We start from the raw sequence: 10,964 nt of genomic DNA, 5'->3' as shown, positions 1-10,964 counted from the left end.
AGCCAGTTTGTCGGATGTTTTTTGGGATGCTGGGTTGAAGGTGAAGTGTTGTTTGGGATGCTTATCACAGAGGTAGTTTAGTTTTTGTTCACATTTTTCTGTAGTGTTGCTGTACTGTTGCCATAGTGTTGAGAGCGAATTGCTCAGTATGGTGCAAAAGTTGCCCACACTGAAACTCTGTAGTTTGTCCCCTTTTTTGTCAAGTTGCTCTAGTTTTGCGAGCGACTTGCTCAATATGTTTCCTGAAGTTGCCCATACAGAAGTTCTGTAGTTTTTTGTTCGTTTTTTGCTTCACTGCGGTGAATGACTTGCTCAATATGTTGCCAGAAGTTGCTCAATGAAGTATTTGGGCATCAGGAAAAACCTGTATGTTGGGATCAAAACCTGAATTAGGGTCATTGTAGTATGTTGTCTGTCCATATGTTCCTATCTCTTATATGTGTGAACAATACTTTCAGATCAAGCAACCCGCGATAAGGCCATGGGTAGATGTAGAATAGAGGGAACTAGTTTATTGGTGTCAATTTTTAAACGACATTGGTGCAAGTTGCTTGATCTGAAAAAACAGTGTGTCTGATGTGCTTCAGTTTTTCTTTACACTTTAGTCCAACTTTATATAGCAAAACAGAAATAAATTCAGCTTTAGTTTTAGTTCTAGTTGCCTTATATGACTACCCGTTTTGCCAGCATTCATGTTTTCTTTCTGTATGAGTTTGCCTGACAGTTTTGCATCAGTTTTTTAGTTTTGTTTTTTTAATGTGATCATGCATTTTATGTGTGTCATTCTGTGTTTACATGACTAGGCTGAACACTAGGAAATTTGCAGTTTTTTTACTCCTTTTTTTCATGTGTGATGATGTTCTTTTTTACGTGCAGCACGAAAACATGTCGGGGTCAAGCAACAAAGGCATACAGGATGCCCCCCCTGCATTGGATTCTGTTGATGGCACATCTCATGCAACTGAAGCCCGTAGGATGGAGGTGTGCAGAATTCATTAAATCATTTTCAAAACATTCTACCTTTTTCCTTATCTTCATTCTTGGTTTATTTTTTCATAACTTCATGTTATGGATTGTTATTTATGTGTTTATCTTCATTTCTCAGGCTCAAAGCAGTGAACCGTTAGTTGGGTACAAGCGCCAGAGGAGTAAGGCAATTATCTGCCGAGGGAAGCGCCCTGATGATATTGTGAGCAATGCGAGTCTTCCCGGAGATGCTGAAAATGTGAGTGACAAAAGTGGTGGTGTGGATAAGCCACCAAATCCAAAGCGGCAGAAAACCGGAGGAAACGAGGTATTTTCTGCTTCACCTTATTGAAACAATTGCCTAGTAGTGGTGTCTAAATTGCTTTGCATATTCCATTTTTGTTGATTTTTGTTTCTTCTGTTTTTCAAACTATTTTCCCATAGGGTCGTAGGAATAGGGCATCGCCTGCAAGGCGGTTCAAATTGAATAAAGAGTTGGTTTCTAATCAAAAAGGTGTTATTATTGGAAAAGAGTTTGGAGGCCTGCTGGACCTTGCAGCGAACAGCATGCCTGGCGATCTTAGTCAATGGATAATGAAGCATTATGATCCAGAGATGTCACAGATAGTTATTCTAGAGAGGGGGAAGATTCCAGAAGATGCTGCGAGTGTTCGGAGGATATGGCGTTTGCCAAATAGTGGGAGAAAAGTCTGTTACGAAAACCGCCCTGAGAACACAAAGGCAATGTTCAGGATTTACAATATCACTTCAAAGAATTCACCATCTCTCACAGCATGGTGCAAGATGATCAAAGATATGGCAGGAGCTCACGATGACGACTTCCTACGTGCATGGTTGTCTCTTGTCTTCTCTTGCTTCCTTGCACCATCTACAAGTTTAAGCATTTCACCAAAAAGCTTCCCTGCAGTCATGGATGTAAATGGAATAACTGAAACCAACATATGCCAATTTGTGGTTGATCAACTAAAGCTAGCATTCAAATCAGGTCGTGCCAAGAAGGCCGTTTGTTGCTGTGTTTTCCACCTCGTAGTAAGTCCACCTACCTTTTGAATCTGTATGTTTCCTATGTGCTCTATGTTTTCTTAAAAATCATATCATAACTCAAACTTTATGTTTTTCTTATCCGGAACTCAGTTGCTGTATCTAGACTCTTTGGATGTTGATGAACCAATTCCCAGCTTGGTACCAAGGGTTTCAGTTTGGAATTCAGATTTGATGGCAAGAGTTATCAAGAAGGACAGGAAAGCTCCCGGGGAATATGGGAAACTGCGGGTAAGCTATTTTTTGTCATCACATCTGTATTCAGTAATTGAAATTTATTTGCTTTAAAAGGCATAAGGTTAGGCAAATCTAGCTTCTCATAGAGGAGGCAATTGAATTATAAGGTCCAAACAAGTACAAAGTTTTTTGTGGTCATTTTTTTGTTATCTTGTCACTATTTTGTAGCTGATGTATAAGATTTTGTCAACAAGTAGGCAAGTCCAACACATTGCCCGTAGCAATTTGTATATTGGACAGTAGCAAGTTCAAAAGTACTTCATGAACCAACTTTGTAGTTTTCTACTCATTTTGTTTGCCCTTGTTTGCAACTGCCTGCAATAGGTAGGATTTTTGCTGGGGCAGTTATAGCAGCTGATGTCTAAATTTTTTAAGAAAAAATAGGCAAATCCAATAATTTCACCATAGCAAGTTGCACACTAAACATTAGCAAGCTCATAGTTTTTTATGGCAACTTGATGGTTTCCTATAATTGATATAGTCCTGCTAAGTTTTATACTGAAAAACTAAGCGATTCTACATGCTAGAAACCCCATCCACACATGATAAGGAAATTTAGGCAAAAATGATGCCACAGTGCTTGACTTGGGTTAAAGCATGCATTTGTTTTTCTGTAAACTTGGCAACATGATAGGCTAGTTTTCTAACTAAAAATGGCAGTTAAATCAAAGCACTCTCACGAGCATTTTATGGTTTCTTTTTTTTTCTGTTTTCAAGCCAGTGCCAGAATTCACTAATTCCTTTTATCCCATCCTTTATTGTTTTTTTTGCCAACCCAACGAGCAGCTGAAGACTGAGTTCTCACGGTGTGCGGATGATAGCTTGTTTGGTAGCATGGACCACGTCACAAAATTTGTAAGTTATCAAGTGCCTGTTATGCTCACTAGTTTTTCCATTTTTAATCTCAAACCAACATATTGTCAAGACTTATCATGTTCATCCATTTTTTTCTACTTTCCTGTTGTTTGCAGAAACAAAAGAAGCTGACACGTATGGTGCACGAAATGTGTTCAACTATTTCACATGCAGTTGGGAAGCTTGTTTCTGGTATTGGGGGGATAGATGATGCGCAAGAGGGGACAAGCAGATCAGAGGCTGTTCATGTGGAAAAGAGGAGGCAAGAACCTACTAGGAGATCCAAACAAGCTCTAGCTGTGAGAGAAAGCTTATCGAGTGAAGAAGACTCGTTCAAAACTGACAGTGAGGAAGATGCAAGTGGCAGTGACGAAAGTGACTGGGACAGAGGGGGTGATGAAAGTGACAATGATGGCCACTCAAGCAATGATGATGGTGACGACTTTGTAGTTCAAAAAGCTGGATGCAACGACAACGAGGAGGGAGAAGCAACTTTTCAGGAGAGGGGAGCAGTAATGGATGAAAGCAAGGAGGATAAGGAGGACGAAGAGGAGGAGGAAGAAAAAAAAGATGAGGATGAAGAAAAGGAAGACGATGATGATGAAGAAAGCGAAGACAATGACAACGACAATGACAAAGACACGGGGGACGATGATATGCAGGGTGATGAGGAAGACCAGGATGACAACAATTCTGGTGGCAACAGTGGCAATGGCGGAAACAATGGAGGGAACGAGGATTCTGCAGGTGAGGAAACAGAGACTGATGACGAGCAATCCACACTTCAATATTTACTCGAAGAGAAAAAGGATATGAAGCCAAAGGGGCTTGACGAGGCAGTTAGCATCTCTGTGAGAGATGTTGTTATGATGGACGAGGAAAGTTACTGCAAAATGCCACGCATCCGCATGTTTGAAGTGAAAGAAATGTTGGATCTCGACGAGCAGCCTATTGCAATGCTAGCGAGCAAAATGTTCCAAGAGCTATTGAGAAAAGAAGAAATGGAACTGGGGATGGCATTCAATCTTGAGGATGTCTTCCCCAAGTGAATTCGCAAGAAAATCATGAGGGAGATAGGGGCTGCACATGAACCCAAGGAAGTTGGTGTACCACCACTTCCAACACCAAAGAAGAAAAAGAGTGTGAGTTTCATATCAGAGCCAACGGTGTTGATAGAGACAGTGGAGGAACTCCGAGCTATGCGTGCCCAAAATGTTCAAGAACTGCAAGGTGGAAAGGAAACAAAGTCGGCCATGAAGAAATCTGGGCCTTTTCAGTTGCAACATCAGGCATTACATCATGCAAAAGAGGCAAGTTCTAGCACTCACCAGAACCAGCTTGAAACCAATACAGCATCAAGCTCAACAGCACGACATGCAGATCTCATCAGTGTCAAAGATACAAATGTTGCAGTTTCACCAGGGACTGTTTCAAAACAAGAACCAAGTGCCTCACAAATTCTAGCAAGTCATCCTAGGGAGGAAGCAAGTTCATCTGATTTTCAGGCAAGTATTGCACATGCATCAATTCAACCCACAGCAGGAGGAGCAACTCAAATGAAACAGGATGCATCATTGCAAGTAAGCAGAGCAGTCCCTAGTACAAACCGTAGTGGGAGGCAACCACTAAGCAGTCTAAATGGTCAAGCACAAAATTTTGTTCTAGGGAATGGGATGCAATCAGCCAATGACATCCAGAGGGGCAAATTGTTTCATTACAAAGCATCACAACAGGCTGTACCATTATATGCAGGTCAGGAGAACATACCTCCAGTGTCAATCACAGGGGTTGGAGGGATGGAAGATGTCATCGGCGGCAACATTAAACCAAGTTCGGAAGCAAAGTTGCTAAAAGTTTAGGGCAAGTTGCCTGCTTTTATTCCTACAGTTGCCCAATCACCTCCCCATCCGCAGTTGAAGGATATCAAATTTAGTTATGCTAACAAGGCAGTCAGTCCATTGGAAATAAATCTGCTAGATGTCAGTGAGCTCTTGGCAAGGTGTGTTCCCCCATCTACCAACAATCTGCAAAGCAAGTCAGCAATTCATATTCCAGCAGAGATGGATGGACAACAGTTTCAGCATAGCAGAAGTGAAAGCTCAAATGTCTTTGTTAGTGAATACTGCCCAGCTCCAAGTTTTGATATTTTCAAATACGATTTTCCTACAGCACATGTAGATGATGGAGCAGATCGAGATGCCAGAGAAAATGCATTGGCTGACCATGAGTCATCGCAGTGCCAACTAACCAAGGAGCCAGTCATTGAAATTATTGAAGATGAAAAAGTTGGTAATCTCGAAGGCATAGATGAAGGGTATGCACATGCAGAAGAACAGGCTATGAAGTGTGAGCATGAGTCCCTGCAGTATCAACTACCCAAGGAGCCACTCATTGAAATAATTGATGACGATCATGTTGTGGATCTTGAAGGCATAGTTGGGAACATTTACCAGACACCTGAAAAAGTTACCCACAACCAAGTTGTAGTGGGATCAGGCAGTAATATTTATAGCAGCAGCAGCTCAGGAAAGATGGTCCCACAACAATTTGAGAGAAGGATTATCAAGCCACCTCCTTGCAAGAGGTCACCATTCTTTAACTATAATGAGAGGAAAGTGTACATATGCAAACCTGAAGTAAGCAGGCTGTATGCATCGGTTATTCTGCATGGGAGATTGAATGAAGAAGAATCACCAGATGTAGATACTAGGTATGAAATTTTTATGAGGCATTTTTACATGTTTTTTCGAGGCAATTAAAATGCACCATTCAGGCAATTCAGGCTGAATTCATAGGCAAACAGAAGTAAAACAAGCAGGCAAAAAATCACCCCATTAAGAATACATGCTAACCAGAATGCAATTTCAGGCATTAACACATTTTTCCCATGCCTTATATATGCTAACTAGACATGCACTTTTTAGGTAGAAAGAATTCATTGCAAATTGTCACAACCCCAAGTTTATGTTCCTTAGGCAAAACAGGATCTATTTATAGGCAATCAAAAGTACAGTAGCAGGCAACTTGGGTGCTAACTAGACATGCACTTTTAGGTAGAAAGAATTCATTGCAAATTGTTACAACCCCAAGTTTATGTTCCTTAGGCAAAACATGATCTATTTCTAGGCAATCAAAAGTACAGCAGCAGACAACTTGGTTACTTTTTTCTCATGGTTGTCCTTTTTCGGTTTCTCGTTTTTTATTGCAGCCCGAAGGTAATTGACTACAATGGATATGATGTGTCGGTGAGGGAGCTTGCAAACTCTATGAAAAAAGAAGGATATGTCTTGACACATGTAATGGAAATTGGCATACTGTCCATAATGATGAATTTGCCTGCAGACTCCAAGAAGGTTGTCATGCCCCTGAGGTTCTCGGTAAGAAAAAGGACTAGGAGTCATTATTACTTCAGGTTCTGCATTTTTTTGTACTTGGTTCCTACTTGGTCATTTCTAACCACCTTGTCCCTTTTTGTGTTATAGACAAGGATGCTGCAGATGACTTTCCTCTCCAATGATATCAACAGCCAAGAGATTATTTCCTGATTCAAGAAATCAAATCACCTGGACCGGAAAGACATGGTAAGTCCATGTTTCTCGAATTTCCACTACAGTACTCTTCTCCCATTCCTTTTTTCCACCCGCATGTGAATAGCAGAGTAGTAGTTTTCAGGACATGCATGAAAGTTGCCAGAGTGCAGAATCACAATTAGCTTTTCCTCATAGCATGAGAAAACTTTTACATGCTTTCCATATCTCTTCAAGTTGCCTACAGACTATGTTCTTACCCTCAGCTTTTGTTTTCTGCACTTTTTCCCACAGATAATGTTTATTGTGTTAGAGAATATCGACAAGTCAAAGAAGGTTTCAGGCAACCATTATTGGGTCTTCAACGTGAATATAAGGGATCGAAGGTTCGAGGTGCTTGATTCATGGAGGACACTTCAGGACAAGACTCTAGATGTCTGCGCAAGGACTATGGTTGCTAGTTTTCGGGCTCTGTGGGAAGAGCACTATCCGAAGTCTCACATCTCATTAGATGACTTCACACTAAGAAACATTGATGTGCCAAAACAAACTAACAAGTAAGCATCAATTCCCAGACAAACTGCAAAACAAATTCCTAACAAATTCATACTTGTTTCATAGCTGACCTGAAACATTCTCTATAGATATGACTGCGGCATTTTTGCTCTCTCAATTGCAAATGGGTGGGAAGGAAGGAACGTTCCAAGATTTATAGCAGAGGATGTTCAAAATATCAGGAAGCAGTTGACAAACACGTGGGTTAACACCAAGCGCAACAAGGCTCCATGGGAAGCTGTATTGAAGTTAGCTTAGGTCAGTTATTTTCCATTCATGTTTTTTTACTGACTTTTTCTTTTTGCTCGCGTACAAACTGAAGTTTGCCAGCATTATTTTTACATGAATAATATTTTCATCATCGCCCTTTTTCCAGAAGTCATATGTAATTTTTTGAACATTCAAGGAGTTGCCTGAAACCATTCTGTAACTTGCAACAACACCAAACAGAATTTGCCTACCTTTCAAAGGTGAAATGTAGTCATGGAACACCCATATTTTTTGAACAATCAAGGAGTTGCCTAAAACCATTCTGTAACTTGCAATAACACCAAAACAGAATTTGCCTACTTTTTTCCACGGTGAAATGTTGTCATGGAACACCCATATTTAACACCAATCTGTTTAACTGTAGTACCAGGCAATCTAAACATAATAATCACGCAATCCATTGTACTAATATAGTTATCCAGAGCACTTTTGAACCTTACAGGCTTAAAAAGCAAGTTGTCTTTTTTGCATGAAAGACAGTAATTCAAATGAGGGTAAACATATCATCGGGCATCTAGTAATTGCTCATTTTTTTGTCTTTCATAATCGAAACTCCATCTCTGTTCCCGCATTCCTGTGGTGTTCATCACGCCAATCTTGTGGGGCACAGTGCACTGTTGTGGTTGTAAGACCCACAGTAACTGCACTTGTTCTTCCTCTTCGGATGCAGCTCGAGTGCTGATTGCAACCTTTTCGACTTCGTTCTCCCTTTTGTAGTCGATTTTGGGGGGTCTCTAGGAACTCGGGTGTCAGGTGTAGTAGAACCACCTTGCGCTACTGCAACAGCTGCACGTAGGGATTCCATGTTGAGTGGTTGGCGTGCATGTCCACCAGGAGGTTGCGCCAAAGAAGATGAGACTGGGGCAACATGTGCTTGTTGCACAGTAGTAGAAGTTATATACAGCCCAGAAGCACAAGCAATTGTTGCAGAATCTGTAGGGAATGCTGCAAGGCCAGCATTTGTAAAACGACTCATGTCTGCTCGTGTAGTAACCATGGATGGTGGTGCATCCCCCCTAAGTGGTAGTGCAGGCCAGTAGGTTGTTTGGGGAGCCCTCATCGTTGTTGGTTCAGGCTCTATGGTTAGTGTTCCAGGTCTGAACAGTTGTCGCGGAGCCCCCCTAAGTTTTTGGCCAGGCCCACTGTTTAGGGTCGGAGTCGCCAACAGTTGTGGTGCAGGCCCCCTGGTTTGTGGCGCAGATCCCATACTCTCAGGTACAAATCCTAACTGTTGCCCTGCAGCGAACGAGCTTGGCACCGCAGACCCCTTGTGCACCGGCGCACCCCCAACCGCTGTGTGTGGATGCACACCCTGCCCCATATTGTTTGTAGGTAGTGATGTTGCATTTTTTGGCTGTTGGGCAGAAATAGTTTGATGCTGCCTAGCACTAGCAGGGGCTTGCGCAGCTTGTGGTGGTGCGTTGCCACTACTCGCTGAAGCATTTGTCATTGGTGGCACAGGACCACCAGCTGATGGCGGTGGCCCACCAGTCGGTCCACTGGGAGGGGCTGCTGTTTTCTTTTTCCTTCATAGGCTGAGATTCTTTATTTCATGACGCACTCCACGCATATGGTTCTTTACAATATTTGTCGCAGCATCCGATGCACTAGCAACCTTAGCAAGTCCACCAAAGTCCATCATCAAGTTTGCATGACGGAGTTCTTTCTTCGATTGTTCCGGCAACTCATCAGGCTTATCCTCAACAGCAGGCGATGCATCCGTGATTGCTAGAGGTGTCCATCTTCTTTTGATGTACTGCGTTGGGATTTCATCAACCCCAAGATGGTTGAAAACCTTCAATATATGGCAGCAAAGCATCCCATCCCTATGAAACTTGCAACACTCACATCTGTAGTCTCCAGCACTAGTTTCCACAGTCACAAAATAGCTCCTAGAACCATACTTAGCAACCCATTCTTGATTGGGGTAAAGCTCATACAAGTGTTTACCGTGGGGTCGCACGTTGTACCTTGTAGTCAACTGAAATTCATCGCGGAATTTCTCGTACAAGTCTCTAGTGTATGAATTGTAGGCTTGCTTTTCAATTGGGTAAGATGACCACATTTCACTTTGCAAATGTCCTGTCCTGTAATCCTTCGCACCCTCTCGAACTAGTATGTGTGTTTGGATTTTCTGATATTGCTTCACGAAGTTCAAGATGGACTTGTGTGGGTTCACATAACGCTTAAGGACAGCGTTGAACCCCTCACTGCGTTGTGTTGACTGCAAGAAAGGGAAGAATTGATGCTTGAAGTAACAGGGCACCCATGTTTCTCGGTACTTGTATAGATTCTCAAAGTGGGAGTCAGTCATAGCCTCATACTTCATCATCAGCTCACACCAACCGGCCTCAAACTCCTGTGGTGTAAAGCTAAAGTCAACACAATTGTTGAAATCTTTAGACAAGCCAGGGTTTCGTCCCAACAATGGCCCAAGCTTCTCTTGTGCTTTCTTCATAATATGCCAGCGATAACAGCGGTGCACACTTGTAGGGAAGATTTTCTTAATTGACTGCGCCATTGCAATGTCCTGGTCGGTCATGATGTTGGTTGGCGCTACTCCATGCATTGCTTCAAGGAAGGTTTCGAATAGCCAATCAAAACTAGAAGCCAACTCTTTCCTAACGAAACCACAGCCCAACATAAATGATTGCCCATGTCTATTAATTCCAATAAACGGCGCAAAGGGCATGTTGTACATGTTAGTCATGTATGTTGTGTCAAAGGAGATGCAATCATGATAAGCTTCCACGTATGCCTTCCTTGCTGCACCATCGACCCAGAAAATATTCTCCACTCTGTCTTCTTCATCATACTTTATCTTGTAAAAAAAGTCTGGATCTTCTCTTTGCTGATCTTTGAAATATGCTACTGTCTCTATCATGTCGCCTTCTCTTGTAGCATCCTTGTTCAAGACCGTCTTCAGGTTTGTAATGTGCTTAGTTCCATAAGGCACAATTAGCTCTGTCCCATAGAAGTCTGACATGATGTGCATCATGCGCCCTGCATTCAATGGAGTCAAAATGAAGTCAAAATGGTGGTCAAACCCTTGTTACCTAAGAACAGTACAAAAAAAACAATTTTGATTTCTTTCACCAACTAACACAACTAAGAACAGTCAACTCAGGTGGATATTTTTAGGCATTTTCATCCTAATGTACAAGCAACTAACACAACAAACATGCAGGTAGGCAGGTAGAAGAAATAGAAGAACAAGCTTCATAAAACCAGTCAGACAAACTTATTTTTGGGCTGTGGTTTGTACTAACATGCATTTGCACAAAAGGCAGGTAGGCAGGTAGTAAATATACATTGAGCAACTAACAGACAATTTATAGGCAAGTCCATCTACCACATTTCACAACAAAGACAAGACAACAGAGGCACGACCCATCGCGTTTGTTTTGTGATCAAGAGCAGGCAAATAATACTTAAAAACAAGGCAAGTTTTAATGGGTAGTAGACCTTTTTTCATAAAAAAACAAGCATGTT

This window comes from Triticum aestivum, chromosome 4B (assembly GCF_018294505.1).
Source record: "Triticum aestivum cultivar Chinese Spring chromosome 4B, IWGSC CS RefSeq v2.1, whole genome shotgun sequence".
NCBI lineage: Eukaryota > Viridiplantae > Streptophyta > Magnoliopsida > Poales > Poaceae > Triticum > Triticum aestivum.
The sequence above is the reverse complement of the archived record's forward strand: the minus strand, read 5'-3'. Positions refer to the sequence as shown.